A 23,290-nucleotide genomic window follows, 5' to 3' on the forward strand; every position below is an offset into this window, starting at 1 on the left:
AAAACCCTACAAGACATTGTAGCTAAATCAATTTTTTCCCGTATGTGACATTTCAGACTTAGACCACTGTATGCACATGGCATCTTTTTAAAAATGCTAGTTCCTTGGGGCACCTGGGTGGCTCAGTCGATTAAGCGCCCGGCTTTGGCTCAGGTCATACATAATCTTGCAGTGCCTGAGTTCGAGCCCCGTGTCGGGCTCTGTGCTGGAAACTCAGAGCCTGGAGCCTGCCTCAGATTCTGTGTCTCGTCTCCCTCTCTCTCTGCCCCTCCCCCACTTGCACACACTCTCTCTCTTTCTCTCTCTCAAAAATAAATAAATATTAAAAAAAAAAGACTTTTTTTAAATGCTAGTTCCTCGAGGGACGCCTGGGTGGCTCGGTCGGTTGAGCGTCCGACTTCAGCTCGGGTCATGATCTCACACTCCGTGAGTTCGAGCCCCATGTCGGGCTCTGCGCTGACAGCTCAGAGCCTGGAGCCTGCTTCGGATTCTGTGTCTCCCTCTCTCTCTGCCCCTCCCCTGCTCATGCTCTGTCTCCCTCTGTCTCAAAAATAAATAAAAACATTAAAACAATTTTTGTTTTAAATAAATAAATAAATAAAAATAACAATAAATTCTAGTTCCTCGAAAGTAACTTCCAGTGAAGTTTAAAACATTTCCACACACTCCAAAAGATAAGACAGTTTATCCTTTACCTTATGTAGAACTTCAAACACAGGGTGTCCGGTTTAAGGCAGTTCCCAGTGAGTGTGGCTTCCTGCCCACCAGTCGCCTCCTGAAAGTTCACGCGAGGACAGGAGGAGGAAGCCCCGAGGCCACCGTGGACTCATCTCTGGTCTAAGTACCTCAGATGTATCACCTAAGTTAATCCTCCCCACAATCCCAGGAGGTTGTTATCACCCCTGTTTCACAGATGGGGAGGCCAAGGCTCAGAGTCATGAGGTCATTTGCCCAAGGTCACTCGCTTGTGCGTGGAAGAGCCCACATTGGACTGGAACGGTGAGTGCAGAAGCAGCCCTCTGACACGCGAGGCCGTTTGCCCCCCGGGGCTGCGGAGAACACATACGTGATCAGACCTGCGCGTCTGCCCCACCTTCCTTATTCCCAGTTCTGAGACCTCCGTTTCCCAGGCTCACAGACCCCGTCATCCCCGGGCAGACCCCCCAAGTCTGGGCGCTCCCTCTCTGTTTCACGCTCAGACCGTTCTCTGACCTCCCGTCTGCCCCCTCGCCATATTAATCTGCTAGAACACCGAGGGGACGATCTCACATCCTACTCAAAAACGTTCATTCCTTTCCTACAGAGTGGAGTTCAGGCCCGGCACTCAGGATTCTGCCACAGACCAGCTCCCCCCTGTTGCCTCAGTATCCCCCCGGCTCCCCAGCACTCCGGTTCCCCTCTCTTGACGGCAGGTTTCCTCTGGGAGCGGCTCGCCCCGGTACTCCCGCCTGGCACATACAGGCGACCTTGGGTGAGTCACTGTCCCTCCAGGCCTTAGAGTTTGCGGGTGAACCGAAAGATTTGGGCTTCTCCCCAGGGTTTCCATAAACTCTTAAGATTCTGTGTCATGTGTTCAGTGAACAGGTCCTAAGGGAGTATAAGCCCTTTTGATGGAAAACAGGCTGATACGGAAATTAGTATATATTTGAACCAAACGTGCACGTCACCTCTTCAACTGCTCATTCAACAAATACTCTTGAAGGCCCGCTCTGTGCCATGTTTTGTGTTAGCCTCTGGATACAAAAATCTCCCCTCCGGAGGGGGCTTAGTGTCTAGTTGAGGCAGACGGATATTTGAAAAATAAATCCCATAAGAGGTCATGTGAGCACCGTGTATAGACGGTGGTGGCACAGAGAAAGGAAATAGAGGAAAATTGTTGAGTAACCAAACACTAGGAAATCGGGTACCAAGACTCAGACCAAGTTAAGGAGTCTGTGAAACGTGTTTGGGAGAATGGGGAGTGAATCGTGAGGGTGTTGTTGGAAACTTGTTTCGTTTGGGAGATCTGCCTGCCGGCTCGTGTCCGACTCCGAAGAAGGGACTCACTTCTGAAAGGAAAGCAGTTACAACAGCAGAAGGAGGAGCCCTCCTACCTCGCTTGGGGAGATGGGAATCGGTGCAGCCACTTTGAAAAGTCGGGCTTTTTGAAAAGGTGTTAAACATGGGGCTCAGTCCAGCATCTGGCTTTTGATCATCCTCTCAGGTCATCATCTCACGGTTTGTGGGTTCGAGCCCCGCGTCGGGCTCTGTGCTGAACAGTGTGGAGCCTGCTCGGGATTCTCTGTCTCCCTCTCTCTCTGCTCCTCCCCCACTCTCTCCCTCTCTCTTCCTCTCTCTCTCTCTCTCTCTCTCTCTGTCTCGCAAAAATAAACACACACCTTTTAAAAAAGGTGTTAAACATAAACTTATTGCACAACCCAGCAAATCCACCCTTAGGTATCTACCCAAGAGAAGTAAAAACATGTTTGCACAAAGACTCATGTGTGAACGTTCATAAGTAATGTGATTTATAATCGCGAAAAAAGTGGAAACAATCCAACTGTCCAGCTGGTGAGCGGATAAACAAAAGCAGGAATGGCCACGGTCGGATACTACCTGGAGATAGCCGGAGTGGAGAACTTACGAGCTCATACTATCCTGTGGGACTGAGCATTACGTTACGTGGAAGAAGCCAGGCACAAAGATCATGTAGTGTATGAATTAATTTCATTATATGAAGTGACCAGAAAAGGGGCGCCTGGGTGGCTCAGTCAGTTGAGCGTCTGACTTCAGCATGATCTCACCGTTCGTGAGTTCGAACCCCGCATCGGGCTCTCTGCTGTCATTTCAGAGCCCCCTTTGGATCCTCTGTCCCCCTCTCTCTCTGTCTTCTCCACCCCCAACCCCCGATTGCACAGGCGCTGGCGCACTCTCCCTTAAAAATAAATAAACATTTTAGAAAAAAGAAGAAAAGCAATGTCCAGGAAAGACAAGTCCATAGGGACGGAAAGTAGATTCGTGGTGGCCTGGGGCTGGGGATGGAAATGGAGAGTAACTTGCACAAGGGATGGCTTTGGGGTGAAGGACGTGTTCTGAAACTGGATTGCACGCCTCGAGATTTTCTAAAAGTCACTGAATTCAACTCTTCCAACAGTGAATTTTATGGCATATAAATGTTCCAAACCAGCTGAGTGGAGATTGCTTTACAGGTCAGGGAGGAGAGCGCTTTCTTCGTGATCGTTTGGAACTAGCCAGCAGCTATAAGAAGCTATTGGCGCCCTAAATTCAACCGGGAAATCAAGGCTGAAGAAACACAGGATTAAAAAGTAGTAGTTACTAGGGGCGCCTGAGAGGCTCGTCAGTTAAGCGCCGACTTCTGCTCAGGTTGTGTGATCTCACGGTTCGTGAGTTCGAGCCCTGAGTTAGGCTCTGTGCTACTAGAGCCTCTCTCTCAAAATAAATCAACTTAAAAAAAAAAAAAAGTAGCAATTACTAAGGAACTGTTAAGGTTTAACGAGAAGCTAAGACTTAGCCCTAAGGAGCTTAATTTTACCTATTTCTTTTTCTTTATGTCCCTATTGTGTAGGTATCTTATATGCATTGGTCACTAATAGTAACCAATAGTTCTAATTAACGGCTTTATTTTATGCAAAAAGGTGATTTTATTAAAGCACGGTGATAGGACCCAAGGGCAGAGAGCTGCACTGGAGTCCTGAGGAGCGACTGATTATATCCTTTTAGGTTTGGCGGGGAGGGGTGGTTAGAGATAAAGTTAGTTTTTAAGGGATTTCTGTATGCTGAAAGCAGGGTCTCACAGGACCTGAAGATTTAACTGTTGACAAGATAAGGTTGCTTTTAGTTTTTAAAGGAAGTGTACGCATTAAGGCACACACATAAAGGTCTTGGGGAATGTTCACCCTGCAGGCGTCTGACATCTGTCAGTGGGCTGCAGGCTGTAAGGAAATTTAATTTAAGCTACATTTTTCTTGCCTTTGTTTCCCTCATCATTTTCCCCCCTGAGCGATTTTGATCCTTAAATCTTTAAGGTTGTTGAAAGCGGAAGGTCTCATCTCCCGTAGCTTCTTCCGGCTAGATAGGGGCGTAGAGACGTCCCTACTTATGGGTCAAGGTTGGTCAGTTGAGAATTTAATAGGAGTTAGGAAAGCCTCAGGCAGCTGTATCTAGAGCTGATAACATATGGGAGTTTTCCCTAGCAGAAAGGATCATCTGTTGGCTTGAAGTTGTGGCAGTGAAGGAGTGGAGAGACCAGGGAGAAAACAGCAAAACATGTTAAATTAACCAAAAGAAGAAGCCCAAATCTGTCCTTTGACAGTTGACAAAAACCTTCCTTTAGTCCAGGAGTTTAACCAATTATTAAAGGGAGAGAGGGATCATTTAAAGCACCAATACGAGTGCTTGTCAATTAGAGACTCAGAAAGATTTTTGCGGTAATCTGGAACGTATACACAGCATTTCGTTTTTATGAGAGCACAAGTTCTACCTTGTGCAGCAGTGAAAACATCTGATGCCGTTTTATTTTGTAAAATTATTTCGTGCATTTGAGTTATGTTAGTGTTTAATAATATAATGTTATTTTGAGAGTCTTTTAAGGCCTTGATTGTGTAGTGGGTGGTGTTAACCATTGTATAGACTCTGTTTTGCTTAGTAAGCCGTCAGGTAATTAACAAGAGGTACTTTTATAGAAACAAGAAAACTGTAGGTTGATGGTTAGAGCAGGTTACAAACCCAGTGCTGCCAGGGAGAAGATATTTAGATGTCTGCCTTGACGCCTCTTCAGATGGGAGTGGGAACAGGCAGTGGGAATCAGATGGGTTTTTCAGATTTGTAACTCAAATGTCTGTGTCCTCTTGAATGACCCAGAGGACAACAGGCACAACCATTTTCTCTACATGAGTTTTTGTGACGATTTCTCTGAAGCTTACCTCGAGTCGTGTAGTTTGGGCAAGCAACAAACCTTTAAAGACCACCAGAAGTAGAATTTAACATCCGTAGAGGTGCGTTGATGAAACAGAATTTTTCTCTCGAATAGCCTTCATTTCCAGAGATAGCCGAATCAAGACTAATTTGTTTGTAGATCAAGTCCAGTTTTAACACACTCGGCCTAATTGTTTACATAAGCTCAGCCAGAACAGCGATTGGTCACGTAGATCTTTGAAAATTTGTTTTGCTGGAACTTTTTACAAGGAATCTAGATTGAACTTTTAGTAGCCTCTCCAGGCCCAGAAGCCAGGCCAAGTACTTGCCAACAGACATGCCTGCAACACCTGTCAATTTGGGCGAATTCCTCTTCACGAGGTCCCCAAGATATCCTGAGGTTCCTGCACCTGCCGGGAAGGGACATTCTGTGCTCACCTGGAGAGGATGCTGGGAACTCCGTAAGTGACGTATCCGGCCAACATTTCCAGGGGGCCTTATTGGCTTCATGCTTCATAAAGTCAACCTTAGAATTCCTTACAACTGTTTGGTCTTATCTGAGTCTATGAATGTCGGTCTCAAATACGACATTCCAGTCAAAGCCTTGGTAAAATAACCAGTGTTTCCAACGGTGTCCTGTTACAAGGAGAACAGAGTCTTACTGAATCTATGCAAGTAACTAACTGCCATGAAAAGAAAGGTTACTTACTGAGAGCTTTTGAATTTCAGAGGGTTCAGGTAGAGACTACTTTTTTTTTTTTTTTTTTTTTTAAGTATAATGGAGTAAAAGTTCTGGCCATTTCTGTTCTCTGTTCATCCTGCTGTTGGGAAGGAAAAAATTCAGTCCCTAAAGATGACCTCGTAATCATTCAGCGGATGGCAGAATGACCCAATGTAACGATGCCATAAACATTTCTGGTCACAGAAAGGAACATTGAGTGGGGATTTTTTTTTTTAATTTTTTAATGTTTATTTATTTTTGAGAGAGAGAGCATGAGCAGGGGAGGAGCAGAGAAAGATTGGGAGACACAGAATCGGAAGCAGACTTCAGACTCCCAGCTGTCAGCACAGAGCCCGGCGCGGGGCTCCAACCTATGAACAGCGAGATCATGACCTGAGCCAAAGTCAGACACTTAAACAACAGAGTCAACCACTTAACCCAGGCACCCTGAGTGGGAATTTTTTTAGTGAGCAAATACAGAACTGGTTTTAAAACAAAAAGAAAAAGCAAGATACAATTTTGAAAGGAAGCAACCCAAGGATGGCCATCCTTCGTCGTAAACGGAATACAATCCGGAAGTGCAGGCCATTAAGACGGAGTCCGTATGCTGCTGGAATGTATGAGAAAGGTTGTCACTCACCGTCCAGGGACACTCCGGCCATTAGGCTCTGCATGGGAGCCCCCAGCTGAGTTTCTAGGCTACTTTTAGTCACCACAGTTCACAAAGAACACAGAGACTCTGATTAGTCTCTGATTAGAGAACAGCAAAAACCAGGCTAAGGATGATGAAACATGGGTGTTATGCAGAAAGGATTTGGAATGTTGTTGCCACAGAGAAAAAAAAAAAACTGAGGCTTCTGTTTTGTACCAAACAGGGGACTTTGTGAGGAATACGCTCCAAGACAATTGACACTAAGTGCTACGAGAGGGCCAATGAAAGGATCTTCAATACTCAGAAGAAAAAGTACTGTTACATCTTAGCACAAGGCTCTCATCCGGGAAACCATGGGCCCCCAGGGGACTGTGGATAAAATTCAGAAGGTTTATGAATCAGTACGGGGGGAAAAAATTACATCTTTACTTTTACTAATCTCTAATCGGAACTTAGCATTTCCTGCAATTATAAACTGCAGTATAATTAACAGTCCCTGTGACTTTATCGCCAATAAAAATGCTAACTATTTTCCTGTTGCATTGCTGTTGCTATAAAGGTAAATTTACACTCACCTCTTGAACTACTAAGTTCCGTTCTGGCAATGATGGACAAACAGGCATGGGATTTGCCCTCTCATCTTTTACAACTAAAAATCTGGACAACATCTATGATTTTTCAGATGTTGGACAACAGGACATTGGACACTGCCCTTGCTTACTGCCTAGAGAGTCCCTGGGCCCCCTCAGAGAGAGGGGGATCCGGCAGGAGCCCTGGTGGTCAGTCTTTATTGAGGAGACAGAGCTGAAGGTTCAGGGAAGGCAAGCAGCTAGAATTTGCAGAGCAGAGGACTGGAAAGGAGACAGCTGCCCAGAGAGGGAGCTCTGGAGATGTTCAGAGGGTCCCCCTGGAGTCCTCAGCTAAGCCATCATCAGCTTGTGCCAGTGAAGAAGCTACCTGGGGTGAGGAAAGAACCTCCCAGAAGATCAGAGAGAACACACATCTGAACTCACACAGACCTGAGAATGTTCTTTCTCCCACTGGCCAGAGTGGGGCAAAGTTAGCCCTGGACTACAGGATGTTCTCCTCCTTGTAATGATGCTCCAAAGCAAATTTCAAAAGCAAGGGTAGGCAATTTTTTATGGGAAGGGCCAGCCATTAAATATTCTCAGCTTTGCAGGACATCTGTTCCTTGTTGGAGCTACTTAACTGTGCCGTGGCAGCATGGAGGTATGGCACCGACAAGACGTGAATGAATGATGGTGGCTGTGTTCCCATAAAACTGTATTTAGAGACACTGCAACTTGACTAAAATTTTCACATGCCGCAAAATATTATTCTTTTTCCCAACACCCTTCACCAAAATGAAAGATAAGAGCCTAGATCATGGAAATGATTCTCTGCCAGATGGAGGAGTAATGCTATGAGTAAATATTCAAGGTCTGTTGGTTAAGCACCCGACTCTCGATCTCGGCTCAGGTCATGATCTCATGGTTCATGAGTTGGAGCCCCGCGTCGGGCTGTGTGCTGATGGCACAGAGCCTGCTTGGGACTCTGGCTCTCCTTCTCTCTGCCCCTCCCCTGCTTGTGTGCGCTCTCTCTCTCTCTCTCTCTCTCTCAAAATATATAAATAAATAAAATAAAAAAGAATTGAAAGAAAAGACTAAGGTTGGTTGAAATACAGTACGGCACAAGCATGGAACCTTCCGGAACAGGATGCTTTGGCACCCATGGGCTGGGTGATGGTGGTGAGAGCTCCACCATACTTTATTTGTACTTTATTTCTGTGTCTTGTACTTTATTTCTGTTCTCCTACCACATGAGGTACTTTCTACCTTATGATTTATTATGGGTACGTCATCTCCCTCCCTTGGCCGTGTTCTCTTGAGGGTGGGGTCCACAGCTGAATCATGTGTATTTCCTACGCACCAAGGTTTGTCAAAGTAAGGTCCAGGAGCCCCTTTATCAGACACTCTGAAGAGCTTGCTAAAATGCAGATGCCCAGGCCCCACTCTAGACCACTGAGTCAGAATCCTGGGAGGAAGGCCCCGCAATCTGCATTTTAACAAGTGTTTTGGCGGATTCTGAATCACACTCCATGTGGAGATCGTATGCACCTGGCACGCAAAGTTATTAATGTTGAGTTGATAAAGCCAAACAGAACACACACACACACACACACACACACACACACACTAGAGTTACAGCTATCTAAACACCACACTTTTGTGTCAAAAGCTCCAAAAAGACTGTAGGTAAATACAGAAAGTCTTACATCTTTTTCTTTCTTAATGTTTATTTTATTTTTGAGAGAGAGAAACATAGCACGAGCAGGGGAGGAGCAGAGAGAGGGAGACACGGAGACGCAGAATCCGAAGCAGGCTCCAGGCTCTGAGCTGTCAGCACAGAGCCTGATGCGGAACTCAAACCCACAAACCTCAAGATCGTGACCTGAGCCAAATTTAGACACTTAACAGCTGAGCCACCCAGGCGCCCCAGTCTTTCTTTTCTTTTGAAACAATAGTCTGGGGGCGCCTGGGTAGCTCAGTCGGTTGAGCGTCCAACTTCGGCTCAGGTCATGATCTCACACTCCGTGAGTTTGAGCCCCACGTCGGGCTCTGTGCTGACAGCTCAGAGCCTGGAGCCTGTTTCAGATTCTGCGTCTCCCCCTCTCTCTGCCCCTCCCCTGCTCACGCTCTGTCTCTGTCTCAAAAATAAATAAAAACATTAAAAAAAATTTTTTTTAATAAATAAATAAAAAATAAACAATAGTCTGATGAGTAGAAAGCCTTGTGATGCAATTCATCTCAATTCCATTCATCACTCTCTCCCTACCTTTTCAGATTTCACTTCATGGATTTTCTTTAAAAAAAAAAAACAAAAAACATTTATTCATTTATTGAGATACAGAGAGGGAGGGGCAGAGAGAGAGGGTGGTACAGAATCCGAAGTGGGCGCCAGGCTCTGAGCTGTCAGCACGGAGCCCAATGTGGGGCTCGAATCCACAAACAGATCATGACCTGAGCCGAAGTTGGACACTTAACCAACTGAACCACCCAGGTGACCCTCATGGGTTGTTTTTAATTTACCCCCTTGACAGCATCTCTTCATCTCCAATCCCCAGGGCCTCGGATACGTCAAAGTCTTGATTAAAACAAACTGGAACAAAAAACCTCTCACGTACCTTTCCCCTTCCAAAAGTTCATATACATTGAAAGCATGGAAATAGACCAATGTGGTTCCTGAAAGAGATCTGCAACCATCCCCCTCAGCTGGATCTAGCCTCCGTTGATATTTTTGGCGTGGATATTGGATTCCCCAAGAAAGTAGTGTTTCTCAAAACTCCAGTTGTTCCAACTCCCCCATCAGAGGTTTTGCCGTATCGACTTGTAGCCTGTGTTATTATTTGCTTAGTTTTCTACTCTAATCAAGTCACTCTAAAAAAAAAAAAAAAAAAAAAAAAGAATTTAGCCTTCTCCTAAATAATAATATATGTGAAAATACATAATTACATGAAATTACAGGCTGGATGTGCTAAGTATATTTTAAACATATTAAAGTGAATACGTAATTACCAAAATGAAAGAAATAGATGTTCTTGAGGCCCCTACAATCATCCTGGGTGGCCCTTTGGGCAACTCCTGCATGGAGCCCTACTAGGGGTCCAGGCCAGCCCCCAAAGCCATTCCACACCCACCAGGTTCCCCTAAGAACCTCCCTCCACACGCTGCCAGCATTGAAATAAAGAAGTCCCTTGAGAGCGCGTTGGCTCCAGCACGAAGCTTGGACTATTAATCATCGAGGCCCGCCCGCCCGCCCGCTGCGGTTGGGATTTCAGCACGCATGGGCAGAAAGAGCAGGCCCGGGAGGGGTTGGTTCGTGCTGACCACCTATCCGAGTTTCACTTGAGAAGTGTGAGCCGGGGAATATTTCTGAGCCTCCGGGGCTGCCCGTCCTGGCTCACGCCCACAGAGTTCGGCCAGGCACCCCTCGTCTCCCCTGGGTCAGTAGCCGTGAGCTCCCCAGCATGTCCCATCTGTTTCCTTGAGGCAGGTGACTTCCTTGTCATGCATGGGAGCTTCCTAGGGGGAAGCCAGCTCTTGGCCCCGGGGAGTGCTTGCATGCTTGCGTTCTACAAATCCGTTGTTGCTGTGGGTCTGTGTTTGCCCTCGAGGCCGTGTCCTACACCCCGCCTTGTGTCCGAGGTGACTACTTTACGCCAGCAAAAGAAAACAAGCTTCACACCTCACGGAGCTGAAGGTGAGGCGACAGCTGGCTGATGACGGCTCATGACTCACCCATGTGGATCCTGGACCACAGGCGTGAAAGGAGCTCCCACCCAAGGGCACATATCAAGTCACAGATGAGAACCCGGGTTTGGCTGCGCGGAGAGTGACGAGGGATTGCGACATGTTTTCAGCTAACCTCAGCTCTGAGCACTCGGGGAGTGAGGTTTAGGGAAGTCAAGCGTCCTTGGGTTGGTTTCCCAGAACAGCTGGGCATGTCAGAAGACGTGAGTTCCAATTTCACTCTCTTTCTTACTAGCTCTGTGACCTGAGGTGACTCCATCAACTTCTCTGCGCCTCTGTGATTTCACCTGTGAAAAGGAGGGATTGCCCTCTGCTCCGCTTGCCTCCTGGGCCGTCCGGATCCAGGGGGACCTCACATGTCGAAGAAATAGAACAGGAATAGCAGAAGCCTGGCTGGACGCCTCAGCCCCTGTTCCTGCTTTCAAGGCGAATGCATTTTGTTTGCATACGTGTGCATGAAGGAGAATGAAATAGTACAAAGTATCAAGCAAACTCATAATGGGCTACCTTGGGAGGGGGCAGGGGCGGGAGGAACCAGGTTTGAGGGTGGGGCAGTTCATTTCCCTAGAATACATATTCATATCTTTGCAGTTATTTTAGTCTTTTTCAAAGATAATTGCACAGCATTGAATTGCACTGCCGGATCCGTGAGGCAGACACAGTCCTTCAGGAGGAAGGAGAGGAGCTACAGTGGTCAGAAGGATTTTACGGACTGGGAAACTTGCCTGTGGCGACGAGGAGGACCGATTTGGATAAATGGAAGGGAGCAAAGGCATTCTCCCAGGGGACCAGCATGAGCAAAGGTCCTGAGGCCAGACCGAAGAGGAAGGAGTGAAGGGGAGGGGTGGTCAGGGAGAAGAGAACCCAGATTCATACTGGAGATCTGGGGATTCGCGCACCCAGGGACACACTGGTTGCTAGGTCAGTGTGCACTTCCCGAGTATGCAAGGCCTATAGCAAATACCAGAAATGTTAGCACTTGTTTCATTTAAGCGACAACGGAGAAAGAAACTCTCAGGTTTAAAGGGGGGGGGTGGGGAGAAAGCCAAAACCATAAGCAAAAAGACCCAGGGAGAGTTAAACCACAGAAAATGTAGAGAGAAGCCGTGCTCAGGGATTTAATAAAATTTCCACATCTTAAAAGTGCACTGGGCGGGGTCTGGGAAGTGAAAGACGGAGTCATTTGTACCATCCTTTTCTCGCCCAGGAGAGCCAACTAAGAGCCACCCCAAACGTGGGCTTTGGCTGACGGAGGAAGCAATGGGGGAGCTGCACCTGTGCAGGGCGCAAATCTGACCTCTCCCCGCCCAGACCAAGGAGGGCGGCAGGAGATGCACTCGGAGCTCAAGACCACCAGCTTCCCACCCTCTCTGGACGCCGCTCCCTCCCAAACTGCCCGGGGACAGACGGGGCTGAAGCCTGCCGTTCTGGGCTAGAGCCCCGTCCAGGAGCCCCAAGACTGGCCATGGGATTGGGGGGCGAGTCCCTGACCCCTCCCAGCCCTGGGCCCCCATCCCTGAAACGAAGGGAGGGGGCCCCTGGCACCTTGCAGCGGTGGCCGGGAGGGTGAAGTGAGACCAGGGCTCGGTCGGGGCACCGCTCTCCATCCAGGCCGTTTGCTCACAGCACGAATGAGAAAGTTGGATGCGGCAGTGGCCATGAGAGCAGGCTCCTAGTGACAAAGAATGCTTCCTCTGCGAGGCCCCTCGCAAGCAGCCTCTCCTGGGTCTCCCGGACTCCCAGCCCCACCAGGCCGCGTGTGAACCCCAGTGGGGGAGGCAAGAGCCAACCCACTTCCGAAGCTGTCCTGGGAGGCACCCCACGCAGGCTGTGGGAAATGGCGCCCATTTCCAGGGGGTCCACCCGACAGACTTACCCGCAAACTTGGGGACCCACGTGTGTGAGATGGAGGCCTCGCGCCAACAAGGTAGGCAACGCCATCGCCTTGGATTTGCACTTCTGTCCTCTGAGTTTCAACACTTTTTAACGCTCGTTTGTTTTTGAGAGAGAGAGGGAGCCACAGAATTCGAAGCAGGCTGTCGGCACAGAGCCCGACGCGGGGCTCGAACTCACGAACCGCGAGACGTGACCTGAGCGGAAGTCAGAGGCCCAACCGACGGAGCCACCCGGGCGCACCGGTAGCTTCATCTTAAGATGTGTGTTGAACGGGTGCTATGTGCCCAGCTAGGCTCTAGGGTTACGGCAGTGAACAAAACAGACAAAAGGTGAGGGGACGTGGACAATGAAGGCAGAGGAACAAATGCAGGGGTGTGGGGGTGACGAGGGCCAAGGGGAGAGACACAGCAGGGCCAGAGGAAGGCGTAGAAGATGCAAATAGGGTAACGGGCTGGCGGCGAGCTGCTCGCAAACTCTCCAGGGCCACGCCAGCTCCAGGGCTCAGACAGGCTGAGGCCTCTGTCGTAGCTGCCTTTTACGTCGATGTCCCAGTCTGTTTCCTCTGCTCAGTCTGCTTCTTCCGCACCCCACCCCACCCCCAACCAGATGTTGCCCGCGAGAGCGCACCCAACACGCCTGCATGCAAATCTCCATCTCGGAAATTATTTTCAGGGGACCCGACACCAAAGAAAACCCGTATTTCAGAACTGCTACCTACACTGTACCTCCACTCCCTCATGGGTCCCGCTGGCAGTGCGGGCTCGCCTCGGAGCCCCCGTGACTGTCCCAGGCAGAACGCATTCAGAGGGAAGACCCAGGACAGAGTTTCCATCACGATTCCTTGGGGAGAGGTGGGCCTCAGGATTTCCAGGCTGGAAGCGGTCTTTCTTTGTGGCATTCTCATCCAGGGCTTGGCAACCTTCACCATCTGGAAGTTCTTTCTTACTTCAAACCGGAATCCCTCCTTCTGTGATGTATCCCCATTTCCTCTCCCTTTTCCTCCGTGGAGCGGTATTCTTGCCAAGAAAGAAAGTTAAAAGGGAACAAAGACATATGGTTTTCCTATTAAGACAGACGCCCACATTTAAGCAGAAGAGAGGAAAGCGTTCACATTAGGGCAACGGAAATACATTTGCATGGCACCAACATCCGAAATTGCTTTTTTTTTTTTTTAAGTAACCAAAACAATGAGTGCCTCTTTTTGTGCACTTTATTAAACTTTTAGACTATTAAGGAGACACTGGGGACCCCTCCTCAGAGGCCAGGGTAGCACGGAAAGCCCTTGGATTTGGAGTCCTGACATCAAGCATTCAAAACCCGTTTCTGCCACTCGCGAGCAGTGTGACCATGGTGGTGACCACAGGGAACGCTGTTTGTCTTTGAGACTCAGTCTTCCTTGTACAGTGGGGGACACCAGCTGCCCCGGCCTCTGTCACAGGGCTACTGAGAGTTGATGTGAGGACGTGGAAAAGCCCAGGAAACCACGATGCGCCAGAGTGATGTGAATACGCTACACCAAAGTCCCGGACGGTTTCCTGAGCAACCACCAGGGACAGAAACTCACCACATTGTTTCTACTTGAGAAATTGACAAACCGATAGTAAAATTCATATGGAAACGCAAAGGACCTAGAACCATTCTTTGGAGAAGAACTAGGGGCGCCTGGGTGGCTCGGTCGGTTGAGTGCCTGACTTCGGCTCAGGGCGTGATCCCGAGGTTCGTGAGTTCGAGCCCCGCATCGGGCTCTGTGCCGACAGCTCAGAGCCTGGAGCCTGTTTCAGGGATTCTGTGTCTCCCTCTCTGCCCCTCTGCTGCTCATGCTCTGCCCCTCTCTCTCTCTCTCTCTCTCTCTCAAAATAATAATAATAATAAATAAACATTAAATATTGAAAAGAAAAGAAAAGAACCAAGTCCTATGGCAAAGCTGCAGTGGTCAGGTCGGTGTGGTATTGGTGGAATGACAGACAAATGGAGAGTCCGGAAACAGACCTGCACGTGTATGGCTAACTGATTCTGTTTTACATGGGTGCAGAGGCAGGTCTGTGGAGAAAAGATAGCCTAGTCAACAAATAATGCTGGGACATTTGCATATCCATATGCTAAAGAGTGAATTTGGGCCATACCATGTGCTGGAATACAAAATTTTTTTTGAAAGAGTGGAGGGGTGCAAGTGAGTGAGGGGCAGAGGGAGTGAGAGAGAGAGAGAGAGAGAGAATCCCACAAGGGGCAGAGAGAGAGGGAGAGAAGAGGGGCTCACCTGAAGCAGGGCTCGAGCTCACAGGACGCCGGGCTCAAACTCACAAACCGTGAGATCATGACCTGAGCTGAAGTCAGATGCTTAACTGCCTGAGCCGCCCAGACGCCCCCAGATACAAAATTTAAGTCAAAATAGATTATAAGTGTAAATGTAAAACCTAAATCTATGAAATCTCTAGAATAAAAAGTATAGAAGGAAAACTTGGTGACCTTGGGTTAGGCAAAGACTCTCAGATGTGACTTCAAAAGTGTAACCTGTCACATAAATGGGTACGTTGAGTTGCATCAAAATTGTAAAACTTCTGCTTTTTTTTTTTATTTAAAAAAAATTTTTTTTAACATTTTATTTATTTTTGAGACAGAGAGAGACAGAGCATGAACAGGGAGAGATGGAGACACAGAATTGGAAGCAGGCTCCAGGCTCCAAGCCATCAGCTCAGAGCCTGACGCGGGGCTCGAACTCACGGACCGCGAGATCGTGACCTGAGCCGAAGCCGGATGCTCAACCGACTGAGCCACCGAGGCGCCCCATAAACTTCTGCTTTTTTAAAGCTACTCTTAAGAGACAGATGAGCTAAGCTACAGACTTGGAGAAAATATTTGCAAATCGTATTATCTGATAAAGGACTGGCAACCAGAATATATAAAGAGCTCTCAAAACTCAATAACGAGAAAGCACACAACACATTTACAAAATGGGCAGAAGATCTGAAGGGACACTTTGTCAACAAAAGATAAACAGATGTTATGGCTCACTCTCTCTCTCTCTCTCTCTCTTTCCATTTCCCCTCCCCCGCCCCCAACCAGGTGAGGACACAGAAGGCATCAATCTGCAAACCAGAGCGTCCTTACCAGAACTGGACCAGGCTGGCACCCCAATCTCAGACTCCCAGCCTCCAGAAGCGTAAGAAAATAAGTTGCTGTTGTTTACACAACCCAGTGCGCGGCGTTTCTTATGGCGGCCCGAGCAGACTAAGACAGTGGCTAAAGTTGAAGACTGATGATACCAAGTGTCGTCAGGGAAGTGGAGTAAGTAAGTGGGACATGTATACACTGTGAGGATATACACGGTACAACCACTTTGGAAACCAGTTTAGCGGTTTCCTACAAACCTAAATTATAACTGCCGTGATCTACCCATTCTTGTCCTAGGAATCTGCCCAAGAGAAGTGAAAACATACGCCCACAGAAGGACTGGTTCACGAATACTCTTCGCGACGTTGTCTGTAACAACCACAAACGGGAAACAACCCAACTCTCCACCAGCATGTGAATGGAGAAGCAAACGGTGGTGCCTCTATCACTTAGAGGACCAAGGCCGGGGGCCCCCTGCACCATGGGCTGAGTGTCCAGTCCCCAGGGCAGAGCCTGGCAGGTTCCAGGTGCGCTGTCTGACCGAGAGCTGGCCCGGTCCTGCACAACGGGACCCTCAGAGCCCGCTGGGGCCCGAGAGCAGAGGTGACAGCCGATGGCCGTCTGAAGCGTGGGTCTGCGGGCTAACCTGGCCACGACTCGCCCCACGACCTCAGGCTGATCCCTGAATCCTTCTGGGCCAACAGAAATATGATTCCAACTTCAACTGAACTTCCTCTGGAATTCCCCTTGACCCCTGACCCTCCCACACAAGCCTCCCCACTCTGGGCTGTGCCTGCCGTGTTTGGTTGCTCCTCCACGAGGGTGGCTACACGCTTGTTCACCATTGTTCTTAGCAAGTGGCACACAGTAGGTGTTCAACACGTTTGCCAATTGATCAGAAACATCTCCCATGGGGCGCCTGGGTGGCTCCGTCGTTTAAGCGACCGACTTCGGCTCAGGTCATGATCTCACGGTCCGTGGGTTCGAGCCCCACATCGGGCTCTGTGCAGACGGCTCAGAGCCTGGAGCCTGCTTCGGATTCTGTGTCTCCCTCTCTCTCTGCCCCTCCCCTGCTCATGCTCTGTCTCTCTCTGTCTCAAAAATAAATAAAAACATTAAAAAAAAATCTCCTGTACGCTAGGCACTTGACATATGACCGCTCATTTAATTTTCTAAACACTCCTGCAGTGTGGGTCTAGTCATCCCCATTTTAGAGATGAAAACACTGAGGCTGAGGGAAACGACTTGAGGTATCCAGAGACACGGGGCTGTAAAGAGGTGGTGGTGGAATTTGAACCCGGCTCATTAGACTCCGAAACTCCTGAGCTTGCTGCCACACTGGGCTCCCCAGTCTCTCATGATGGGATGACTTGACCTGACCTTTCCCCCCCCTCATCGTTGGACCCCCCTGAGACAGAGCCTACAGAAGTGCCTGGTAAGGCTTGCTGCACAGAGGGGAATGAGTCAGGCTGGGTGGCTGGCCAGTGGCCTCCAGTTCACCTGACTGGCTCATGTTTGGGGTATGTCACCTGTGAGCCCGGTTGGGTTTCTTGCAGGTTCCCACGGAGACCGGCCTCTTCTGGGAGCCGTCTGACGCTGCCTTTCCTCCCTGACCAGGCGACGATTCCACTCGCTCTTCCCGAGGCCTCAGCCTTCAGCCCGACCGAATCACACAGGGAGGTCAGAGCTCATAATTATGTCATTAATCCTCATGTGGCAACACACTGGAGGTTGTTTTCTTAGCACGAGGCAGGGCCTTATGGGGAGCTTCTCTCTCTGTGGCCTTGCCCTGTCTGGGTCCGCAGCCCGGGAGCGGGGAACCTCCTTCCACAGAGCCCAGAGGTGCGGAAATGTGATGCTGGGTCTCCCGCACCCAAGAACCTGCACCCCGCTGTGTGTTGTCAGTCTCCTGGGGCTGCTGTAATAAATTACCATAAACTTGGTGGCTTAAAACAACAGAAATTTATTTTCTCACTGTCCTGGAAGCCAGGCCAAACATCAAGGGCCTATTGAGATGATCCAAGATGATCTCATCTCAAAATGCTTAATAACATCTGTAAAGACCCCTTTTCCAAATAAGGTCACATCCACATGTTCCCAGTGGACAAATATTTGGGGGGGGGGCCACCATTCAGCCCCTACACTCCAGAAGTTGCCTCCACCAGTGCCAATTAACCGCATAGACACTTCCCTCCTTGCTAGATGCCTCTGTCGTCTGTCCTTTCGTCTCCATCCCAACAGCTACTATCCTATTCAGACTCTCCCTTCTATTGCTGGGACTGGTGCAGTAGACTTCTAACCTGCTCCATTTTCATCTCTCATTCTTTTTACTGCTCCAGAGGGATTTTTCTAACCACCAGATTACCCTATATCATTCCTGCTTCACACACTTTAAAAGCGCGAGTCCAAACTCCCAGGTGTGGTGTTTGAGGCCCTGACCGGCCGCTCATCTGCTTGTCCTGGCCTCTGCTGGTGCCTTCCACCAGACCCACCAACACTGTAAGACCTTTAAACAGACCATCCTCTCACCTTGCTTATGCTCCTTGTTCATTTCCCAGTCTACCCGCCAGAACTTCTGGGAGGTCTTCCCCAGTCCTGCCACGCGTCCCGAGCACCTCCATCGGCCCCGGCACCTGTCACTCATCAGCATTGTTCGCCGATATGCCCAGGGTCTTCTTCAATAGAGCTGGAGCTCCTTGGGGGCCGGGATGGCGCATTCTTTACTTTTGTAAAGAGCTCGGCACATAGCACGTGCTGCGTAAGGTTCACGGTGTAAGTGGCCTCATAATGGTAAATCGCGCAGAAGCAGAGACCCTGCTTAACTCATTGGCTTGACCCTGACAGCATCTTCCCCACCCCTCATATCTTAAAGTTGTGGGAACTGAGCTCCTACAATGCACAGCGGAGTATGCTTGAAATAAGCAAAGCCTGCCTTGGCCACTAACGCTCTGTACAACTTGGGCAGGTCCCTGGGTTTTTTGGAGTCTCTATTTCCTCATCTGAAAACGGACACTGATTTTGTCGCCCTCAGAACAGTAGTCGTGTAAACACAGAGTCACGACTTGGCCCAGAAATTCTGCTCCTAGGTATACGCCCCAGAGAAATGTGTCCACAAAAGAACCGGTACATGAATCGTCATAGCATCGTTATTCATCATCGGCAAGAGGCGGAAACAACCCAAGCACCCATCGGTGGATGAACCGAAAAACAAGATATAGCGTATCCAGACACCAGAATATTGCTCAGCAGTGGAAAGGAATGAAGTACTGACATGTGCTACAATGCGGATGAACCCGGAAAACGTGATGCTGAGTAAAAGAAACCAGCCACGAAAAATCACGTATTATGTCTCCATTTCTATGACATGTCCAGAAGAGGCAAGTCTATAGAGACAGAAAGCAGGTTAGTGGTTGCCTGGGGCTGGGAGGGCCTGGAGGGGGTGGGTGAGGGGTGGTATCTAAAGGGCACGGGGGTTTCTTGGGGGGATGATGAAAATGTTCTAAATTTGTGCAGCCTTACGAACCATTGAATTACACACTCTAAAGGGTGAACTCTATGGTATGTGAATTATACCTCCACAAGCCCGTTCCGAAAATAACCAGTGGTGGCAATGCCCCAGAAGGGTCCAAGCGCCTAGGTTCTGGGTTTAAACAGATCTGGGTTTAAACCCTGGCTCCACCACTCACCAGACACGTGAGCTCGAGGAATATTAATTAACTTTCTGGAACCGCAGTGTTTTCATCTATAAAATGGACACAACCCAAATACCTACCTCCCAGGGATGTTTGGGGGATAAATTAGATGAGGCTTATAAGGTCTTTGGCACAGAAAGGGACTGCTTGACACGGGCTGTGATCACCTCACTGTGGGTTGTCGGGGACTTCACAGCACACGGACAAAGGGAGGGCTCGGTTTGTGAGGGATGCTGTGTGGTCTCAGTGGCCGGAGCTCCCCCCCAGCGACCCCCGGGGCTCCGGGCAGTGGTCTGCTCCTCAGGAAGCAGAGGAGTGGCTTCTAGTGTGGCCCCTAAACCATGCCATCGCCCTGTGGTGATGCCAACCAGAGAGGGGGAAGGTGGCCATGGCTGCCGTCCACTTCTCCCCCTTGACTCTTTATTAGTGGCAGTAGTATTCTCAAGTTAGTTCACATACAGTGTAGCCTTGGCTTCAGGAGTAGAACCCAGCGATTCATCTCTTACATATGACACCCAGTGCTCATCCCGAAAAGTGCCCTCCTTCATGGCCATCACCCATTTAACTCACCTCCCCACCCGCCTCCCCTCCATCAACCCTCAGTTTGTTCTCTGTTTTTTAAGAGTCTCTTCTGGTTTGCCTCCCTCTCTGTTTTTATCTTACTTTTCCTTCCCTTCCCCTAGGTTCATCTGTTAAGTTTCTCAAATTCCACCTCTGAGTGACATCCCCATGCCGTCTGTCTCTCTCTGACGGACTTCTTTCGCTTTGCATAAGCGAAGTTCCAGTTCCATCCACATCGTTGCCAATGGCAAGATTTCATTCTTTTTCATCGCTTGTAGTATTCCATTGTGTATATAAACCACATCATCTTTATCCATTCATCAGTCGATGGACATTTGGGCTCTTTCCATAATTTAGCTATTGTCAATAGCGCTGCTATAAACGTGGGGGTGCATGTGCCCCTTTGAATCAGCAGTTTTGTATCCTTTGGATAAATTCCTACTGGTGCAATTGCTGGGTAGTAGGGTAGCTCTATTTTTAATTTTTTGGGGAACTCCCAGGTAAGCATGACCAAGGACGGCTGCCAGGGCACCTGAGGGCACTTTGGATGCAGTGAGTTCATCACTCGCTGTGGTCATCCACACACTCGGTCTGGGCCCCTAGTTGCCCTTTCCAGGCCCGAGGGGCCGAGCTGGCTCCCTTTTGAGCAGCTGACCCGAGCCAGAACTTGTCCACAGGGCCACCGAGCGAGCCACGGAGGCGCTCCCGCCGCCGAGAACACCCTGCGTCCCACACAGACCAAGCCCTCCCTTTGTCCGGGTTCCTCGGTTTCTTCCTTCACCAGCTCTTTGCTGAGTGCTTGCCGCCTGTTGCATGCCGACCTCGGGATCAGCAGGTACCTGCCCCGCATCCTCAGCAGCATTTGACGACGTTAATCCAGCCTTGCACTTTACTTGAAGAATTCCAAGAGACATCTTTTAATTGTTTTCATTGTTTACTTTTTAATATTTTAAAACGTCTGTTTATTTACTTCGAGAGAGATAGAGAGAGGGGGAGCATAAGCCAGGGAGGGGCACCCAATGGCCACCGATGGATGAATGGATAAAGAAGATGTGGTCTGTAGGGGCGCCTGGGGGCTCAGTTGGTCGAGCATCTGACTTTGTCTCGGGTCACGGTCTTGGCGGTTTGTGAGTTCGAGCCCCGCGTCGGGCTCTGTGCTGACAGCTCAGAGCCTGGAGCCTGCTTCGGATTCTGTGCCCCCCTTTCTCTCTACCCACCCCTGCTTGTACTCTGTCTCAGTGTTTCAGAAATGAATAAATGTTAAAAAAAAATTAAAAGAAAAAAAGAAGATGTGGTATGTATATACAGTAACGTATTACTCGGCTGTCAAAAAGAATGAAATCTTGCCATTCACAACTACATGGATGGAACTGGAGGGTATTATGCTAAGTGAAATTAGTCAGAGAAAGACAAACCTCATATGACTTCACTCATATGAGGACTTTAAGATACAAAACAGATGAACATAAGGGAAGGGAAGCAAAAATAATATAAAAACAGGGTGGGGGGGCAAGACATAGGAGACTCTTAAATATAGAGAACAAACCGAGGGGTGCTGGAGGGGTTTGGGGTGGGGGGAATGGTCTAAATGGGTGAGGGACATGAAGGAGGGCACTTGTTGGGATGAGCACTGGGTTTTATAGTTAGGGGTGAACCACTGGGTTCTACCCCTGAAATCATTATTGCACTATATGCTAACTTGGATGTAAATTTAAAAATAAATAAATAAATAAATAATACATAACAACAACAACAAAAAAAGCGGGGGAGGGGCAGAGAGAGGGAAAGAGAGAGAATCCCGAGCAGGCTCCACACTGGCCGCACAGAGCCCGACACGGGGCTTCAACCCTCAAACCATGAGATCATGACCTAAGCCAACACCGAGTGTGGGACACTTAACCGACTGAGCCAGCCAGGTGCCCCAGGACATCTTTTAAAAAGGCACGACGTTCTCTCTGTATTTTTGTAATGCTCGTGAAAACAAACGCATACATATTAAAGTGGAAATGATCCATTCAGGCACCACCTCAGATCACGTGTTAGCTCCGGTGGACGTATGTGCCCCCTCTGGGCACCACCCGCCCCCTCCCCAGACTGTCCCTTCTCCTTTTGGTCCCCAGGGTCTCTGACTCGCAGGCTGCAGGGAGCGGTCACTGTGGACCCGGTACCCGGGGGGTGGGGCTCTGCACAGCCCCAGCACCCTGCCTTCACCCAGGCTCTCCTGACCTCAGCCTCCCAGGAGCTGCCTTCACAGCCTTCACAGGTGCCACCAGGAGGTTGGGGGGCCAGTCTCCCAACCCAGCAAGCTGGGAATCGTCCTCCCCTGAGCCCCCTGCTCCTCTACACTCACCCACCCCACCCTTTTCTCTGGATCTTATGAACGTCTTAAATGGGTCCCCTCCTCCCCACCTACCACTCTGCGACTGCCAGTGCCTTGATGGGACCCTCGCCCTCCCTGCTGCCGGCCTCTTACAACAGCTCCTACGGGACCTCCCTGTCTCCTGGAGCCCTGCCCCTTCCGCTCCATTCCTGGGAGGCAGCCAGGGCCTCTCTGACGCTCGGTCCCCTCCAGTGTTCTCCTGCCCCCCTCCCCATTCCCTCCTCTTCCCTTCCCCCTCACCAAACTACCCAGCATTCCAGAGCCCGTGGTGCCCTCAGAGCCCCTGCTCAGGCTGAGCCCTTTGCCTGAGATGCCCTTCCCAGTGGCGGCTCGGCTATCACCTCCACCAGGAAGCCTTCCCTGATCTCACCCCAGCTACACTGATCTCAGCTGAGCTTTATTAGATGGTCCTGCTCTGTGCCTCCAAGTCGCACTGGGTCCTGCTCCTCTCCTCACTCTGCTGAGCTCGTCTGCAGATGACTTCAGGGTCCTGACTGTGACCGGTCAGTCTCCGCACCCCAGAGTCTGGTATGTTGGCTGCACCCACTAACTGTTTGAATTGAGCTGACTTTTCATAAGGCCCCAAGACTGTGGCAGGAAACAGGTTGTCACCACGCTGAGGTACACTGGGGCCAGCTGGGAGGAGAGTGGTTTCCAGGGCGGGGTGGGGACGGGGGGGTGGGGGGGGGCCTTCTCACATCCTTAGCAGCGGGTGGAAATGGCTTTGGGTAAATATGTAGGAAACGTGACTAATATTCAGGCTTCCCCCTGGCCCGCCCCAGCGCCCCTGCGTCGCAGCTTATGCAGGTCCAGCTCTGGGGCCCAGGGCTTGTCCACACATTCCCAGACAGGCGCCCTGAGGGGCAAGAATCCCAATTGTTCGTGTTCTCCCAGAAAAACGTCCATGGTGCTTAGAATATCTGTGCCACCTAGGTCTGGAGTAGTGGACCCCATGTTTCATCCACGGGGCCACGCGAAGATGGGCAGGGGAAGGGATGTTTGAGATGCTCTGCGGTGTGATGGGCTTGGCCCTCATGATGCTCTATGCGCTTC

The 23,290-nt window shown here is 49.7% G+C and overlaps 1 long non-coding RNA gene across 1 annotated transcript; it reads left to right on the forward strand.

Moving 5' to 3' along the window:
• Window positions 1-567: 567 nt before the first annotated feature.
• On the forward strand, window positions 568-15,146 carry LOC124507799 (uncharacterized). The gene is made up of 3 exons (XR_006961124.1): window positions 568-1,471; window positions 10,833-12,524; window positions 15,112-15,146. It is a non-coding gene; the product is annotated as an uncharacterized LOC124507799 (long non-coding RNA).
• The last annotated feature ends 8,144 nt before the right edge of the window (window positions 15,147-23,290 follow it).

The sequence above is a fragment of the Lynx rufus genome, unplaced genomic scaffold, assembly GCF_022079265.1.
Source record: "Lynx rufus isolate CCGP_SWC_20201006 ecotype Redwood Valley unplaced genomic scaffold, mLynRuf1.p SCAF_12, whole genome shotgun sequence".
NCBI classification, from domain to species: domain Eukaryota; kingdom Metazoa; phylum Chordata; class Mammalia; order Carnivora; family Felidae; genus Lynx; species Lynx rufus.